Genomic DNA, 20,167 nt, shown 5'->3' on the forward strand with positions numbered 1-20,167 from the left:
CTTTGGGCAAGGTTATTAATGGTTGCTTCAATGGATGGATTGAAATTGGACATATTGGATTGTGATAAAGGAGTAACATTGTTGTCTATAGCTGGAGGTTAAGAGTAAGGAGGTGGAACACTATGATATGTGGGTATGGGTTATGATTGGGATACAAATGGAAGACTCACGGAAGGACGTATACAAAGAAATGATGAATAATGATGAACAACAAATACCCTAATCAGTACTGAGAGGGGGGGTGAAATAGTACATACAAAAACATCTCAACAACTTATCAAATTAAAACAATGCTAATCAGTTGTCTTCATCACTGAACTTAACCATGGCAATACCTGTTAAACACAGTAAGATTTTAGATAGCTAAACCATTAAAACTAAATACTTCAAATAACATTCAACACTTGATAACTACTTCACCAATATACTCATGCATGTGTTGTATCAGTAATACCATAACCATTAGCTTTGCATGCATATTCACCTAAACAAAGATTGCTCAATCATCACACGAAAAATGCACAACTCATGACACACAAATTTTTCGCATGGAAATCCAAATGGGAAAAACCACGGTGGGGATGAATACCCACAAGCTTGTTTTTGAACTCTTTTGAAGCTCGCTCTGTTAGGAGCCTAGTCCAGTTAAAGACTTTACAATAAGGTTATGTTAGGAACCGATCCTTTTAAAGATCACCCAATTAAGGGATGGCTATATACCCTGTTAAAAGTTGAAACCCTGTTAAAGGTTACCTCACTAGAGGATTTGAAGAACTCAATGATATTGAGTCACTTGGTTAGAGGATTTGCAATAAGCTTGTTAAAGCTACCCGGTAAAGGGATTTTCCTACTATTGAAATGGTTAGAAGACAATAGGTAAATCTCTGGTCTGATAACAACACTACATGCTAAGGCAGATCCTTTTCAGCTCCTCTACTCTGCAATCACACTCTACATTTTTCCACTCACTGGTTTGGAAAGTATCTCATCACTTAGATACAAACACAACATTTGCCAACACAAAAAATAACAAACATCATCAACCTTATAGACAACAATTAGGTCAGTAGCATAAACCCTAAACCCTAAACATTTTAGGTTTACAATTACAAATGGTCCAATCGTGACCATTCAAACACTTTGCATAGAATAAAACAATCTCAAACAAATCACAAGTCATTCTGCATTGTCCATTCTTCACCGTATATGGAAATCAGTAACCCATCACGCTCTCTTCACATATCGCTAAAAAGAATGTTCAGGTAGACATTTAATGCAATGGATCTTCACATGAAAGATCCTCAAGGAAATCCTTCACGTGCACAAAACTAACATGGCATCTCGATCTCATTCTTATCTCTTGGCTAACTCATCACCACAATGTCACCGGTTGCATCACACAAGCTAGATTGCCAAACTAGAAACCCTAGAGCTGAGACTACCAACTGATAGTCACACTTAGTGAAACCCTGACACCGGTCCACTTCATCCCTTCATACTAGTTCGCCTAATTGAACATCAATAACAACTTCTTCCAATCTTCATACCGATTCACCTGCACTTATTGACATCAATGACAACATATATTATCATCATACCGATTCATCATATGCCAATAGTCTCCCCCTTTGGCATTGATGGCAATACTCAGTGTAGCATTGCAACTATAAACAACATAGACCAGTGCAACTATAACATATATCTTCTCTCATATCATATATCTTCATCACTTCATATATCTTCTCCCCCTTTGACAACAATGCCAAAGTGGAGGCACAAGCTTCCATTCTCCACTATATTGTTGCCCCTATGGAGTAGCATCCTTCAACGCATCAATCCTGAAAGATTTGACACTATAGTACCTGACTGATGTGGAGCACACAACTTTATTTTACTTCATGAAGGGGCAGAACCCCTAATTCACCTCTCAAATAGGTAAATGTAGTCTTCGATAAGGGCTTAGTAAATATGTCCGCTAGCTGCTCCTTACTGGAAACATGTTCTACTACAACCTTTTCTCTCAAGAAGTGATACTTGAGCTCAATGTGCTTTGTCCTAGCATACAATACCGTATTTTTGGAAATATTGATTGCACTAGTATTATCACAGAAAATACTCACCGGTTTAGATACAGGTACTTTGAAACCATCCAATACATGTTTCATCTAGATTGCTTGAGTGCAGTTCATAAATGTTGCCACATACTTCGCTGCAGCTGTAGACTGGTAAATATAGCTTTGCTTCTCGCTCATCCATGAGACTAGTCTTCCACCAAGGAAGAACACTCCACTGGTTGTGCTCTTTCGGTCGTCCACATTACCTGCCCAATTTACATCGGTAAACACTTTGAGATCAAAGTTGCTATTGTATGGATACCACAATCCATAGTCAACTATCCCTTTCAGGTATCTAAGAATCCTCTTGACTACTACCAAGTAGGATTCTCTTGGACTTTTCTTAAAATAGGCCACAATTCCCATTGCATGAGCAATATCCGGTTTGTTGTGTACCACGTAGTGTAGCTTAGCGATCATTGACCGGTACTCCTTCTCATTTACCAATGTTGAATCATCTTCCTTAGTCAATTTGCAGTAGGTCACCCTTAGTGTACCAACCGGTTTGCTCTCCTCCATGCCAAAGGTCTTCAATACCTCTTTGACATACTTGGACTGGGTAATAAAGATACCCTCTTTCATCTATTGAATCTGTAGACCAATGAAGAAATTTATCTCTCCAATCAGAGACATCTCAAACTATTTCTTCACTTCATCTGCAAATGCATGGCTCGTTTTATCATCTCCTCCAAAGATTATGTCATCTACAAACACTTCACAAATCAGAATCTGATCACCTTCAAATTTCAGGTAGATGTTGTTGTCCTCACTTATTCTCTGAAATCCTATCTTCACAAGATGAGAGTGTAATTGTTCATACCATGCCCTTGGTGCTTGTTTCAATCCATACAGGGCCTTGTGTAATCTACACACCATGTTACTATCTTCTGTTAAGGCAAACCCATCTGGTTTCTCAATATGCAGTTCCTCTTCTAGGATTCCATTCAAGAATGTAGACTTCACATCCATCTGGTATACCTTGAATCCCTAAATGCTGCAAATGCAAGTAGCATTCAAACACCTTCCAGTCTAGCCACTGAGGCAAAGGTTTCTCCATAGTCTTCTCCCTCTTCCTGAGCATATCCCTTGCATACAAGTCTTGCCTTGTTACTTACAATTGTGCCTTCTTCATTCAGCTTATTCTTGAAGACCCATTTGGTACCTATGTCATTCTTGTGTTCTGGTTTGGGTACCAAAGACCATGTTGCATTCTTTTCTATCTAGTCTAGCTCCTCTTCCATTGCCTTAATCCAATCTTCATCTATAAGTGTCTCTCTAGTGGTCTTAAGCTCAAATTTAGAAATCATGCAAGAGTTTTCTTTCACCTTTCTTCTTCTGAGTATCTCTACATCTTTATCTCCTATGATCTTCTTCGGATCATGATGTAGTTTCACATATCTAGAAATGACTCTGGGTGAATTCACAAAGTTGGTTCCCACTTTTGCCAATGAAGGAATTTGGCAAAAGTGGGAACTTTGATTTTCTAGGTGTTCGAGCGAAATAGTGGTATTCGCTCGAACTACCCCTGGGAGTTCGAGCGAAATAGTGGTATTCACTCGAACTACCCCTGGGAGTTCGAGTGAACCACGTTGCGGACCTGGGTTCGCTCGAACCACAGGTGAATTTGTACGGGCTGAAATCAAGCCTATTGGTTCAAGCGAATGGGGATTCACTCAAACCATAATTGATTCGAGTGAACCCCATTCGCTCAAAGTATTGTTCATTCGAACCCTCTAATTTGAGGTTTCTCCCAAAAATTTTCAGAATTCTGAAGAATTAATGACTTCGAAGCTCTGGTTCAAAGAATGAATGAAATAATCTTGATAACCCAAAAATATTAGATTGTAGTACTCGGAGCAAGCTTTCCAATGAGTATAATTTTGTTATATTTTGAATTTATTATGTTCTTGTTTTTTTAATTTTATGGAAAATTGGTTTTTCATCGAACATGAACTTCTCTATTCAATGCACTGGGAAAAATAAGAAACTAATTCAAAAAATTTTTGAAAAATATCTATGCCCCTGGTATTGATGTCTTCTTTCTATCAAAAAAAAAAATTGAATTTCGATTTATATAGAACAAGTTATGTGTTCAAACGTAAACCTATGTCTAAATTATGACTAGTCGGACTTCAAAACTTTATAAAATGAAAAATATTGAACATATCACTATAAAACTAAATGCAAGCCCCAGATATTGATGTTACAAACCAAAATTCGAAAGAATTGAGTTTTTATCATTTATAGAAAAAAAGTTATACGTTTCGGGAGGCACCTCACTCTTAAAAAATGTAGTTTGTTGTAAAAAACTACTTTTCAAGGGAGATGGAATTTTTTTTTTTAAATCCTTCAAAAAAAATTGAAAAAAATGTATATAGAATCTACAAACAAAATGCTAGAAATCACTAATTTACATCATCTTCAAATTTTTAATAGTTTAAAAGTTATAGTTCTCAGAAGTTGAAGATTATTTTAAAAATGTACATCTCAGTGTCAAAAGTGGCAAAAAAGTGGGAACCATTATTGTGAGTTCACCCCTCTAGCTGGTTTTGCTTTCTTTTCCTCTTCTTCTTCTTCTTCTCCATCTTCTTCTTCACCTACTGCAACTTCTACCAGTACAGGAACACTGAGGTCTTTGATTATTTCTTTCTTAACCGGTTCCCAGAAGATTACACCCAGTTCATCTTCCACTTGCTCATTGTTGGTTTCCTTGAGTTTCTCGTAGGATTCATCAACCCTAACATTGATACTCTCAACAATTTTTTGAGTCCTATTTTTGTAGCACTTGAGAGCTTTTCTTTTAGTGGAATATCCTAGAAATATTCTTTCACCACATCTAGCATCAAACTTTCTCAGATGCTCACCTCTCTTGATATAACACTTACTGCCGAATGCTTTAAAATAACTCACAGTGGGAGTCTTCTCGGTCCAGTACTCATAAGGGGTTTTAACTTTACCTTTCTTCATGAGTACCCCATTCATAGTATAGACTACAGTGCTCACCGCTTCTCTTCAAAAAGTGTGAGAAAACCTTTCTTTGGATCAACATTGTTCTGGCTGCTTCAACTACAGTCCTGTTATTCCTTTCTGCCATGCCATTCTATTGTGGTATCCTTGGGGCAAACAACTGCCTCTTGATACCGTTCTCTTCACAGTACTTGTTGAGTTCATCAGAAGTGAATTCACCTCCTTGATCAGTTCTTAGGCATTTTATCCTTCGACCACTTTCCTTCTCTACCAATGCTCTAAAGGCTTTGAACTTTCCAAATGCCTCATATTTGTCTTTCAAGAATGTGACCCACATCATTCTTGAGTAGTCATCAGTAAGAATAATGAAATACCTATCTCCCTAAATAAATCTAGTTTTCATTGGACCACACAAATCGGTGTGTACAAGATCAAGTAAGTTCTCTACTGAAAAAGACTTACCTTTGAAAGTTGAGGAAGACATCTTCCCAAGTTGGTATTCTTTGCACAAATAATTCTTCGGTTTGTTCAGCAAAGGAAATCCTCTTACTGGTTTTTACATATTGTCAAAGTTTATATGATAAAGTTTCTTATGCCATATCCAACTGTCATTAAACTTCGCCATCAAACACTAACTAATCTTGGCATTCAACTGAAACATGTTACCTCTGGTCTTCTTATCGATGGCAATAAGTTCACCACTCTTTCCAATTATACTACAGACTCCACCTTTGAACTCCAAAATGAGTCCTTTGTCATTTAGTTGAGCAACACTCAAAAGGTTATGCTTAATACCTTCTACCTAGTAGACATTGATGTAGAACATCTATCACAAACCATAAAACCTTCATTCAAAGGTAGACTTTAAACTTGAATCAAGAGGTGCATATAAAAAGATAAAAAATTCTTCTCAACTCCAAACCAATTTCAAAGGTTATATTACATCCCTAAAAACCTTCATTCAATATTTTAAATTATAACATTCACCATAACATGAGAGAACAAATTCTTTATTGCCATGGAATACCCTAGTTCAAGGTTTCATCCTTTAAAAACTGTTTTCACCAATATAACCACACAAAATTCAATTCTTAACCAAATTAAGTAAGACAAAAACAAATGGAAATAATATTCAGAGACCTTTCCAAAAAATATATTCTCTCTTCATTAATATTCCTCATGTGACCACACCAAATGCTGCAACCAGGCTATTGCTGCCTTCACCAGTCTGCCTTTCACCATGAACTGTAACAAATAGTCATCAATCACATTTACAATATTGATTATAAATACAATCTCTTTGGTCAGCTTTTATATTACTGAGTTACACAATTCCTCTCAAAATTTCAGCCAAATCCAATGGTTAATTCGAACGTTATGATCATTTTCCCAAAAACAGGTAACCCTTGGCAGGGTTTTGACAATTATTTTAAAAACAAACATATCTTACCAAATACTCCACAAAAATGCATAAGAAAGGATTCATCTGAAAGATATTTCATTAATATATCATTCAATAACATCTACATACAAAATTACATCAAATGTGATCCTCCATGGATCTATGACAGCCATAGATTCCTTAAAACCTCATGACAGTTTGAGGGTTTGATGGATAATCTTTGTCAAATCCCCTCCAAACTGATCTACCTTCTTGATTTCGACCAAACATGGTTTTATAAACCATTTCCAACTCCTTTCTAACTACTCCAACCACCTCATAACCAATGGATTTCATTTTTACACTTATGTTGCACTTTTTGGCAATATTGCAACTTTGCAATTTTTACAATTTTTGACATAAATGACTCTAACTCTTACATGGACACTTTTAAAACTTCAATATGAACCAAATATGATATCTTTGGAAAAAATGGCTCATTTAGGCTTACATATTATGATTCAATTGACTCAAATAGCCTTAATACACTATGAATGACTCAAATACAATAAATTGTTCATATTATGACTTTTGACCTCCTGGTATGCTTGTGTGCTTAGGTGCCTCTGCACCAGACATCATCTACACTTCTCTTTCCATTCAATGAGATGGATCCTTTACCTTTCACCAAGCATGGTGCATCGTTGCTAAACTGGACAACACCTCCATCATATTCTTCCAGAGACACAAACTTTCTTCGTTCACTAGTCATGTGGTGAGAACACCCACTATCAATAATCCACTCATTAGAGTTGTCAATGCGAGAGACAAGGGCTTTCTTGTCAGACACTTCTTCCTTTACAACTATAAACACTATGTCCTCATTCTCTTCATCCTCATAATCTTCATCGGTAACACCTTCATCCACTGCAACAAGACAATTTCTCCTACCTCCTCCTTTATACTTTCTAAACCTCTATGGTTTATCCTTATTGTCATTGTTAGGACAGTTAATAGCTATATGTCCTATCTTATTGCAGGAAAAACATTTTAAAGAAATCTTACCTCTGTATTTTTTGGTGCCTTTTGGAAGTCTCTTGGAAAGAATAGTTTCAAACTCCATCAGAATCTCTTCATCATCCATATCTCTGCATTGCTTGGATTCATAACATGTACTTACTTCTTTTCCTTTTCTAGTTGGTGTAGCAGATGCTCTAAAGGTTGACTCAGTCTTTTGAACACTGCCATCATAGCTATTCAACTCATATACAGTCAACTTTGCAATGATAGAGTCTAAGGATACCTTGGTTTTGTCGATAGACCTTATCTCCTGAATAGTAGCAACTCTGATTGCATAGACCGGTAACAATGATCTCAAAACTTTACTAACAACGGTGGCATCATCAATTGTTCCACCAGTGCTCTTGATATCTCCAACCACATTCTTGATCCTTATGCCATATTGTTGAATGGTCTCTCCTTCAACCATCCTCATATCTTCAAATTTTCCTCTAAGGCTCTTTTCCTTAGCTTGCTTGACATGCTCATCACCACCATAAATGGTTTCCAGAGTGTCACATACATCCTTAGGATTGTCCTTATCTTGTACATCAATGAACTCAATATCAAATAGGATGCTAATAAGGGCTTCCATGACTTGCCCATTTTCTTGAATCTCTCTTTTATGATCACCGGTTAGAGTGCCAGTGGGGATAACATAGACATTCTCAACATAGCCCCAGTGTTGAGCACCCAAACTCTTGATATAAATCTCCATTTTGTCCTTCCATATTTTGAAGTTATCTCTATTGAACTTGGGACCTTCCCTCTTCATCATTAAAGCGAGATCTTTTACCTCAAGCGGTTAAGCTTATATCACGGAGGACCTGGAGTCGTTCTGATACCAATTGATGAATAATGATGAACAACAAATATCCTAATCGGTACTCAGAGGGGGGGGTGAATCAATACATACAAAAACATCTCAACAACTTATCAAGTTAAAACAATGCTAACTTGTTGTCTTCATCACTAAACTTAACCATGGCAATATCGGTTAAACACAATAAGACTTCAGACAGCTAAACCAGTAAAACTAAATACTTCAAATAACATTCAACACTTGATAACTACTTCACCAATATACTCGTGCATGTGTTGTATCAGTAATACCATAACCATTAGCTTTGCATGCATATTCACCTAAACAAAGACTGTTCAATCATCACATGAAAAATGCACAACTCATGACACACAATTTTTTCACTTGAAACCCAAATGGGAAAAACCACGGTGGGGATGAATACCCACAAGCTTGTTTTGAACTCTTTTGAAGCTCGCTCTGTTAGGAGCCTAGTCCTTTTAAAGACTTTACAATAAGGTTATGTTAGGAACCGATCCTGTTAAAGATCACCTGGTTAAGAGATGGCTATATAACCTATTAAAGGTTGAAACCCTGTTAAAGGTTACCTCGCTAAAGGATTTGAAGAACTCAATGATCTTGAGTCACCTAGTTAGAGGATTTTCAATAAACTTGTTAAAGCTACCCGGTAAAGGGATTTTCCTACTGTTGAAATGGTTAGAAGACAGCAGGTAAAGCTATGATCTGATAACAACACTACATGCTAAGGCAAATCATTTTCAGCTCCTCTACTCTACAATCACACTCTATAGTTTTCTACTCACTAGTCTAGAAATTATCTCATCACTCCGATACAAACACAACATTTGTCAACACAAAAAATAACAAACATCATTGACCTTATAGACAACAATCAGGGTAGTAGCATAAACCCTAAACCCTAAACATTTTAGGTTTATAATTACAAGCAGTCCAATCCTGACCATTCAAATACTTTGCATAGAATAAAACAATCTCAAACAGATCACAAGTCATTTTGCATCGTCCATTCTTCACCGCATATGGAAATCAGTAACCCATCACGCTCTCTTCACATACCACTAAGAAGAATGTTCATTCTCGAGGTAGACATTTAATGCAATCGATCTTCACATGAAAGATCCTCAAGGAAATCCTTCATGCACACAAAACTGACGTGGCATCTCGATTTCATCCTTATCTCCTAGCTAACTCATCATAGAATGTCACCGGTTGCATCACACAAGCGAGATTGCCAAACCGAAAACCCTAGAGCTGAGACTACCAACCAATAGTCACACTTAGTGAAACCCTGACACTGGTCCACTCAATCCCTTCATACTGATTCTTTTACTTGAACATCAATAACAACTTCTTCCAATCTTCATACCGGTTCACCTGCACTTATTGACATCAATGACAACATACATTATCATCATACTGGTTCATCATATGCCAACATAAAATTGATTAACGGGATCGCTCCCATGACTAACATGTGTAGGATTAATATTTTTTGTGGTAGTAGTCATGATAGAAGATGTAAATGTAGGCACACTAGGCAAGGATTTAGGCATAGGAATGGAATGATTGACTTGACTAGTAGGTCGAGAATAACTGAGGACTATGACACAACTTTTGATTGGCATGATATAACAGAACAATATGAGCAAGGCCACACAACAAATCAACACCAATTTTATCACTTTGCACCATTCTTTTTAATCCTCCAATCAATGGGATTGCCTCACTTTTTGGGTATTGTTAACTCATCCATTGTTGAAGATTTTTAAATTTATTTTCAATCTTCTCCAATTGGTTAATGGTAACCATAGTTAGTGATTCATTCTCATCATGAGAACTATGAAGAGAATGAGGATAAATGACATCATTTGTTGGATTGGAGAAATCACCAACATTCTCATAAAACAAGTTGTCCACATTAGGCTCCATATCCTTAGTAATTATACCCTGAGAAGCCTTAATTATACAACTTCCCATGAGAATATTGTAGGTAGGACTAATGGTAACAAAACTCATGCACAAATTAAAAATTATAATTAAACAATGCACTTTTTTGTAAAAGATTGATTAACCAATTAATTAAGAAATTTGATTTGTGAATTTGAAAGACAGATGCCTCTAAATCATAGAATAACATGTCATAAAGATCACATCTGAAAATAGACTTGAAAACTTATACAACCCACATGTTAATTTTAGAATTATAAATTAGGGTTTTTTGTGAATTTAAACTCTAAATTTATGTAATTCAATTGAAAATTAAACTTATGAATGCAAATTTGAATTTTAAAGTACATAAATAATCAAATCTGAGATCACAAAATAAAAATTAAGGTGCACGAGGTTGGGTTCATCAAAATATAATAATGAAAAATTAGGGTTAAGATTAAATTAAGATAATAAAACCACTAAATTACCTAATTAACCATCACATTAAAGAGAAGAGAAATTTAAAAGATCTAGCCTTGATAGACCAATATTCTAATAAGATTCTAGGCTCCTTTGATAGGGCTATACCCTCCTTAAATTGAATTGATTTGAATTGTTGAAGATTAGGGAAATATAGTGAAATATTGAAGCAATCAAATAGAAACAGTGAGATACAAATGTCGTAAAAAGCCACCAACCTGGATTTGAATAGAAGAAGATGTTTTAGATTTGTTCCTAGAACTTCAACTTGATTTTTCAAGACCAAGTAGTATCAATTCGCCATGGTCCTCTGAATTTCTTGCGGTCGAAAGCTGAACCTATTCGTCTTTGTGAATCCTGTTGATCCTCCTAAACACAACTCTATACCTATTTTTGCACATAGTAAAAAGAGGGAAATATGTTCAAAATTGGGGTTTTCCTTTTGTCAAACCCCAATTTTGGAATTAACCATGAAATTGAATTGAAAATGTAAATGAAAGACTGCAGTGAAATACTTTCCTTTTGAGGGAAAGGTTAAAAATTAATGAAACACTAATGATATACCTTCAATGAATTTTTGTTTGTCTCCACAAAGGAATTGGGATTTCATGTAGGTTGTCTTCATAAAACATAAAATGTGAATTTCATCTCCAATTCTTGAATCTTCACTTCACTTCTATTCCAATCCTTCATAGAAGACTAATTGCTTGCTCATTGGAATTCGCTAGAGTGTAATTGAGATCTTGAATTTTTGGATTAGTTGTGTTAGGTTTAAAATGAGAGGGGTAGAGCTACTTTTATACTTTCTTGTCAAAAATCCAATTAAATTTATGCAATAGGCCAACATGGGGCTAGATTTCCTTCTCATCAAAGGTGACTGTTAAAGGCAGCCAATTTGGGGCCTGATTAGGAGGCCCCAGGTGTATATGCATTGGTCTTGATTTAGGACCAAGGCGTTGTACGTCCTGGTCTTACAAATCAGAACTCCAAACTGATGAATAAGTTATAAATTTAGTGAAAATGTAAGGTAAATGAGTGGTGTGAACAAAATCTTGCAATCAAGCCTTAGAGGATGGAACACCAAAGTGAGGCCTAAGTGAGGACAAAATTGTAGCCAAGTATAATTTAGGATGCTACAGGTATGACAAGATAATACACATCCATTTAAGTAAATCCACTAATGGAGGAACCATCCATAGATGGACTTATGTGTAGCATAATGGGAATCATATGATCTAAATCAAGTCATCAATAGTTCATACATCACTTTGAAGTCTATTAGAGATATATGAGTTCTATATTTCATCATTAGCTATTTAATTATAATTCTTCATTGAATTTGCCAATAGTGTATCGTATTAACATTGTTAGATGTACGCACTTCTAAGTAATTTACCATTAAGGTCATTAAGGTGCCAACATGATATGTGGGCCTCATAAGAGAATGATTTTTTCATATGAAAATGTATTATTTTATTAAAGACTTTAAAATTGTTCTTATTTAAATCTTTAAGAAATTAGACCATGCAATAAAGTGGTAATCATTTATCTCCATCCAATAGTTTGTGCATCTCCTTGACCTTGTTACAAATACTTTTGTTTAAAGATTGTGTTATTAGTTTATCCAAAGTGGTAGTAGGGACATACAAAGTTAAAAAGGCTTTCTGAATTATTGATTATTTCTCTCCATCCAACAACTAATGCTCCATTTAAAAGTTGTTAGACATGCTTTATCTACAAGGTGAAATGCATGTGAGACCATGATTAAAAATAGAGGAAATAAAAATTTAAAATGAAATCACATGGATGCCTTTTTTAAAGGGCTCTCAATAGCTAAAGGAAAAGGCTTTATTTAATAAAACATGCAGATTTAAAAAAGGTGAACTGCAAGAAATAAGAAAAGAGCATATAAAAGTGTGAAAATAACATTGAACTAGGAGATATATGGTTGTTATGTAGTAGAATGGATATTTTTCCCTATTTTTTCTTTCACCTTTTTAAATTTTTCCTTCTCTAAAAGATTTCTTTTCTTCTAATTTTATATAAAAGGATATAATTTAAGACAAAGGTAAGATTCTTTTAGCAATGAAGTTATATTGGATTGTATACTTGGGCCTTTTAAGGAGAACTTTTATAATCATTATGTTTAATCAAAACAATTTTGTGACTAAGCATACTTTCTTTTACATTTTATTGTTAAATTATTTACGATAAATTAGATACAATGTTCTATTTTACTATTATCTACCCTTTTTTGTTAGTAAATTTATTCTTGCTTTCTTATTATGCAAATGTAATCTTGGTTTGCAAATCTACACTTTCGAAACATGAAATTTCCATAATGCATGAAGTTTTGATTTTTTTTTTATTTGACTGTGTAGATTTTATTGATGCTGAAAAATAATAATCAGAATATGCACTTTATTATCTTGCATCTTTATGATTTTTTGGATCTTTCGTTTTATTTCGACATTTATATTTTTATTGTTTCATGATTACAAATCTTGGGCAAGTCATATAATTGTGTGAGGGTTTTCTATTTGGTGTATTGCCACTTTAGTTGGAAATTATTTTCTTGATTTCTTCTTTTCTTTTCTCTTGAAAGTTCAAAAAAATCTTTAAATACCCTATGAAGAACAAACTTCTTAGAGATCATTTTGCTATTCACATCCCATGTTTGCAAAACTTCCCATGTTGATGTAGGTTTATTTGTGGGTGCAACATTTGGGTACAAATTTTAACATCACCACATAGAAATCACTAGATTTACCTTAGGAGTCTACCTTTTTGAAATATCTAGCAAGAACACATATCCAATACATTATATAATAATAAGATTATAATAGAGCATAAACTTGTCCTAATAGAAAATTTCACCCTCTATTAAATTTAATGGCATACACGTCAAAGAACCTCTTCTCAATTCAACATGCACACACGAATAACCTATCCTTAATGCACCTATGATTTTTTGGTAGCATAACCTTGCTCTAGAAATATACCATAACACATATAATTCCAGTCCCAAGCACTTTATTTATAAGATTTACAAACTAGCAAACCAATGTTGAGTTACAAAGCCATGGTCCCAATTTACACACCCATAGCCCAATATGCAACACCAACATTCCACATGATTCCTTTAAAAATAAGAGTACACTTGGTCAAACCAAGTGCTCCAATTAAGGGTACTAATTTCTTTTACTGATTCTCTCATATCCAATCATTTTTAGTCAATCAAGGATTTCTTTATAAGTAAATTTGTAACTCCCGTTGTTTCCCCAAGGTATATCTTGTGTTATCTCATGGCATGTCTTTGATCTTTATATATAGTTATTCCATAAACTTGCAAGCATGCTTTTCTCTCATGGGGTTATCTAAAAAAATGTTTGATCAACTTGTATGATTTTCCTAACATGGATGAGGTTATGCATAGATACATTTATCCTGATAGAAAATAATTTATCAATCAATTTTTCAAACATTGCTTCCAATTAAAATTTGTAGGACTATGTTTTTGCCCATAAGAATTTGCAATTTTGACCTTAAGGAACTAAATGTTGAATACAATAGGTTTAAATTATCCAATTGTCATCAACCTATTTTGATCATTTGTCAGCATTACTATAATGTATACCTTTTTTTACTTTCATTTTGAACCACCATACAACCAAGCAATACATCATTGAATTATTGAAATGTATCAACAATATTTTCTATTTCTTGTTTACTGAAAGATAATTCCCACATTTAGTATTTAAGAGTCTTATGAAGGCCAATATTCATTTCAATGGCTTCCTTCTTATCACTTCACACACAAAAAAAAAAACATGTAGGTATTTTAAAAATAATATTGAAAATCAAACATTGTTTCTAATGAGAGTGGAGCCTTTGAGATAGTGAGCAAGACAATTTGTATAGTAGATTAATGTAGGAGTTTGTAGGCACATAATGCTACCCTTGGTAAAACAAGTTTACAATGAAATTTTTAGTGTATGTCACAACAAATTGTGGGTATAAAACACCACCATAGTATGCTTTCAAGAGATAAAATAGAGGGAATCGTCTTGGCCATCATATCTTCAATTGGAACTCACCGAATCAAGATCAACATCTTGAAGAGGTGGGATGACACAATGGTTTTTTTTTTAGACACGTGATAAATCAAGAATGCACAGTTGCAAATTGTTTCAAAAGACATTGATAGAATTCTTCGCCTATAGGGTTAATTCCAAGCTAGATATTGTAGTAATTGGAGAATTTGTCTAAAGTGTAGATCTCAAAGTTAATAGTTTGCAAAAGAGCGTAGGAGAGTTGTAAGAAGGGATCTTGATTCTTGGGCAAACACCACAAATATCATATTGTTTAATCATCAATACCCTTTAACATCTCTTCCTTGTAGGAATCCTTAGATGTTTTGACCATCTTTAAACACCTTAGATTTCTTGATATTATTAGGAATTGAGGGACTAAAAGTTGTCTAGATCTTTAGGTTCTTAGTAACTAAGTCAATACAAGGAAAAGATAATACATCCACTTTTTGATCCAGCTCTCTAAGTATCTTCTTTTCCTAATCTTCAAATAAATCTATTTTATCTTGATACTTTTTTAGCATGTCACTCGTTGTCACACATATTGCATACACTTGAATTGAATGCTTTTACATTTCTAGAAATACATAGGATTTAAACTCTAATTTTAAAATAAGTTAATAAACCTAAGAGAAATGCTTCATATTTTTTTATATTTTATACTACAAAATTACCTTTGAAAATAATGTAGAATCAAGTTGTACATATCAAACATTTTTCATAGAGTGAACTATCAACATATTAATACTTACATAAATACCTTCATAACGATCTTGTTATTATAACCATAAAGGTCAAGAACATGACATTTATTAATAATATCTTGGATAAAACAACATCACCAATTTTATGAACTACATTTTATGTCTCACCCATGACTCATCACATGACCCGTCATCAAGCTTTAAATGAGCTAAAGCATTTGACCAAGGTTTGTAGTAAATAAATAACTTTGGAAAATGCTAATTTCCTATTCTCTTTTCGTTTTCTTAAGAAAAACATATCAATTTGATTATTGGAAAGGCTATAGAAAGGGGATCCCAAAGTGAGTCAAAGGTGTAACCCTTCATCATGGTTCACATTTCTATCACATTTTTTTTCAACCTATACATTTTTTGTAAATCATCTTTTCATACAACATTTCTCTATTGCATTTTTTTCCTCAAGTATATAGGTGTGGTGCTTTGTCTTGTCAAATAGCCCATCTAAATTTGATGCATTGCTTCTTATGGCAACTTTGTTCTATTATCTTGATTTTGAAGATCTACCAATCTAAACTTAAATTTCAAAACATGAGCATCAAATCATGTTGACGCCACTAAATTGATTACAATCGACAAGTCTTTTGAGAAGTACCTTATATACATGAAGAAAGGCCTCGCATTGATTTAATTGGATTCTTGACTAGTCTCATTTTTGTCATTCAAAATGCAATAGTTTAGTAGGTGTTCCTAATCTTCTTCAATGCAATAGCATCCACAATTCCCAATGCTTTGGTATCAAGTGTATTGTTAACACACCCCATAACATTATTGTATTTTTCTTCTTATTCAATGTTGAAGAAATCTTTCATGGGAATGAATTTATAATACCAATCATATGTATCATGCCTCACATGTCAAGAGACCACTTATGGTTCGATAGAATTCCATGTAAAAATACTATATTAGATGCCAAAATACTCATCAAAACATGTATCTAATTTTCTTTGACCAAACAAAAATTCAAGTGTTTAGCCATTCCAACTTTGCAAACTGAAGTTGTATCATAAATAGGTAGGCATTCCTACTAGTTCTTGAACACTCCGGTCTAAGTTGCTTCATAACTAACTGAAATAACATATGATCTATGGACCTAGAAGCCATGATATAATCTCAAATTCACATTGAAAGGTGGGTAACCATGACTATAGGAAACCAATTTTACTGAGAGTCCAAGGTGTTTCTCTTCAACTAAGTGCCTCCATCAAGACTTCTTTCCTCTAGAGTTCTCTAAATACTTCATCCATGTTGATATTAGCTAGCCTTGTAGCTAAGATAATTGAACTATTGTAGCTCATTCTTGGAGCAAGCAAGAGAGTTTGTGTTTTTTCCTTCGTTACCATATTTTTTACTTCTAGCTAACATAATTGAACTATTGTAACTCATTCTTGAAGCATGCAAGAGAGTTTGTGTTATTTTCTTCTTTACCCATATACCAAAAACATTAAATTGTTGCAATACTTGACTGGAGAAGAAATTTTCTTTTGGGTGACTAACACTTCCCTTTATACTTCCTTCTACTCTTCTATATTCTCCTCATTTTGAGTTGTATCCTGAAGCCACATATGTTGTGTTATTTAATGATTTTTGTTCTCTTTGAATGAATAAATATGGCTAACGATTGTGATAATTTGACAAATTCTATAAAAAAAAATCGAATAAGCTGTTTGCCAAAAAAGGAGTAGAGTTTTCACTCCCATGAGGTACTTTTGGTTTTGGACGAGACGAATGATATATTTGGGAAGATATTTTTAACACTTGAATTTGTCAATGTGTGCTATACAAAAGTAAAGGGATGTTCTCCATAGTTCAACTTTTATGTAATTAACTTATTTATAGCTAAAAGAAAATTATGTTAAATATGTCTAGAGATATTCGTTTTTAAAAGAATGGTAGATTTTTCAAATACAAGCAGACACATCAAAAAAACCCATACAATTACAAATCTAGCAAAACAAATCTTTGAATTTCTATCATAATACAAGAGAGTGATTAAAAAGTTGGCATAAATGAAATTGTTTCTTCTTTGTATCTAGTGGAATTCTCATTTCCAAAAACTATAGGAAACCCAAATAATAAAATTGATGATCTTTAAACCCTAGCACACATTTTGAGGACACGTTGCAAATTGAAGGAAAACCACATAAAAAACATCACACAAAACATCTACTACAATCCATAAGCCTCAACAATCAACAATTCCTTTTAATAGATTCCCACAAGTTAGCTAGGCTAAGAAATCATAATAGAAAAAGTACCCAAAACCTTAAAACTGTCAATCTTTCAAATGCAATGATATGCAAGAAGATGCAAGCAGCAAGCAACATTCAAGTTCATAAATGCACATGGAAATTATTTATATTGAAAATTCTTACACGATTCTTTGAAAAAAATCTACCTACACAAACAAAGGCAACACGTGATTTAACCTTGAAATCTTCATGAGTTTTTTCACAAGATTCAACTTCATTTCACACAACTCCTTGCTATGATACCATATTGCAAAAATTAATAGAAGACACCATTTTAATTGCCTATTAATTGATAGGATACAATTCCATTTGGGTCATCTCCTTCTATAAATACAGGAGAAAAAACCACCCAAACGGATAGACATTACAAGACCCACTAAAAGGCCAATTAAAAAAATAGAGAGAAAGTACTTGCCACTAAGGTGGCTTTATTACAACTATAGTCCTTATCAGGCCTAGAATTTGACAAGCAAAATGGCCGTTTTTTCACTTTTGAAAAACGTATTTGATAGCTTAAAAAATTAGTAGAATGTATGCATTGACATGTTATTTTTTTCTAAAACAGTATAGATGACTCTTCAATTTATAAATAAACCGTAAAAAAATATAGTAGGTAATATATATTAGTTTAGAATGTTTATTATAAAAATATAAAAAAAAATTAGAATATTTTGAAATAGAAGGATTTAGAATATGGAAGGATGTAGTTGTTTCTAATTTTATAATATTTTAATATGATTTTTTAGAATAGTTCTATTTTTTCAAATGAATTTAGAAACTTGTCATAATTGAAATGATAGAATATAATTGATAAAATATTTTAATATGAATTTTTACAATATATTCTATTTTTTTATATATGAATTTAGAAACTTAGTCAATTTAATTTTTTAAATATATTTAATAAGATTGTTATAGAAACTTGTCATAATATATATAATTTTAAAATTTAAATGTTTATTATTACTAAATTAGTAATTATTAATTGATTATCATTCAATGTTAATATACAATATATATTAGTGTATTAATTTAGAAACTTGTTTAGTAAATTTAAGATTTTTGCATATATTACTAATTTATCATTATTTTCTCATTAAGATAATGATTTTCATTTCTTCCAAGAAAGATGTGCATTGATTTTCATTGCTTCAATCTTCTACTTTTATATTTTTTGACAATTAATATTTTTCTTAAAACGTCAAATGAAAGGCATTGAAATGACTAAACCGTCATCAAAAATTCATATAACAGGTAGGGGTCACCGTCAAATTCTAAGCCTGGTCCTTATAATAATTTAAGACACTTAAAGTCAGAGGAATTTCTCCATCTTAAGCTAGGTTCACACTTCAATATGCTAAATTATTTGAGCACCACCTAATTTGTTTCCATTCTTGGAGAGGGGGTCGTGGCAATTTTTTAACTATGGAAGAAGTCCACACTTTGAAGATAGAAATGGATTTAGTGTAGATAAAGCTAAGTATGAATATGGATGGTTGCCCAAATAATTTAGGAGTTAGTGGATCTTGATAATTATGTTCTTGCTAGGCTCATGAGACAACTTATGGAGCACTATGGATGTAGCTCAACATGGATGGTTGTCCAATAATTCGGGAGATCTATAATTCAAGAGTTTTTGACGTAGAATCTAGGAACTCGGGAATTCAGCTTGGGAGATACACCTTTACGAAGATTGTGAGATAGTTTGATGCACGAACTCCTCTCAAAAAGAAGCTAATAATGAATATGTGGTTCTATTTGTTAGTATAAAAAGAATACAAATGTTAGTTGTGTATAATATCCCTTCAATTCGATATTTAATGCTGAACCCCTTCAGTACATCAAAATTTATTATTAATTGTAACAATCTGAACCATATAAAATTAATAACAATCTGAACCATATAAAATACTGATATGAACAGCAATATTATATTGTTATGAACAACAATATTCAATCAAACTCTTATGCGTTTTACTGTTTGAACTGTTTGACACAATGCCTGGACGAATTGAGGTTGCCATGATAGCAGGATATGCACAAACTAGATCAAGAAAACATAGAAACACATGATACCTATTACCACTTTTGAAGGCAACTAATTTCAGAAGTGGATTGAACTAGTGTGTTAAGATTAGTTTCCATTAGGAGAGGTTCCATCAGAAGTAGATGTGGATGTAGAAACTCATGATAGCTGTTATCACTTTTGAAGGCAACCTAGCGCCCAAATGGTTTGAACACAATCCAATAGCCTTCTCTTAAGATTATTCTACATCTTGACTTTTATGG

This window comes from Cryptomeria japonica, chromosome 1 (assembly GCF_030272615.1).
Source record: "Cryptomeria japonica chromosome 1, Sugi_1.0, whole genome shotgun sequence".
Taxonomy (NCBI): Eukaryota; Viridiplantae; Streptophyta; class Pinopsida; order Cupressales; family Cupressaceae; genus Cryptomeria; species Cryptomeria japonica.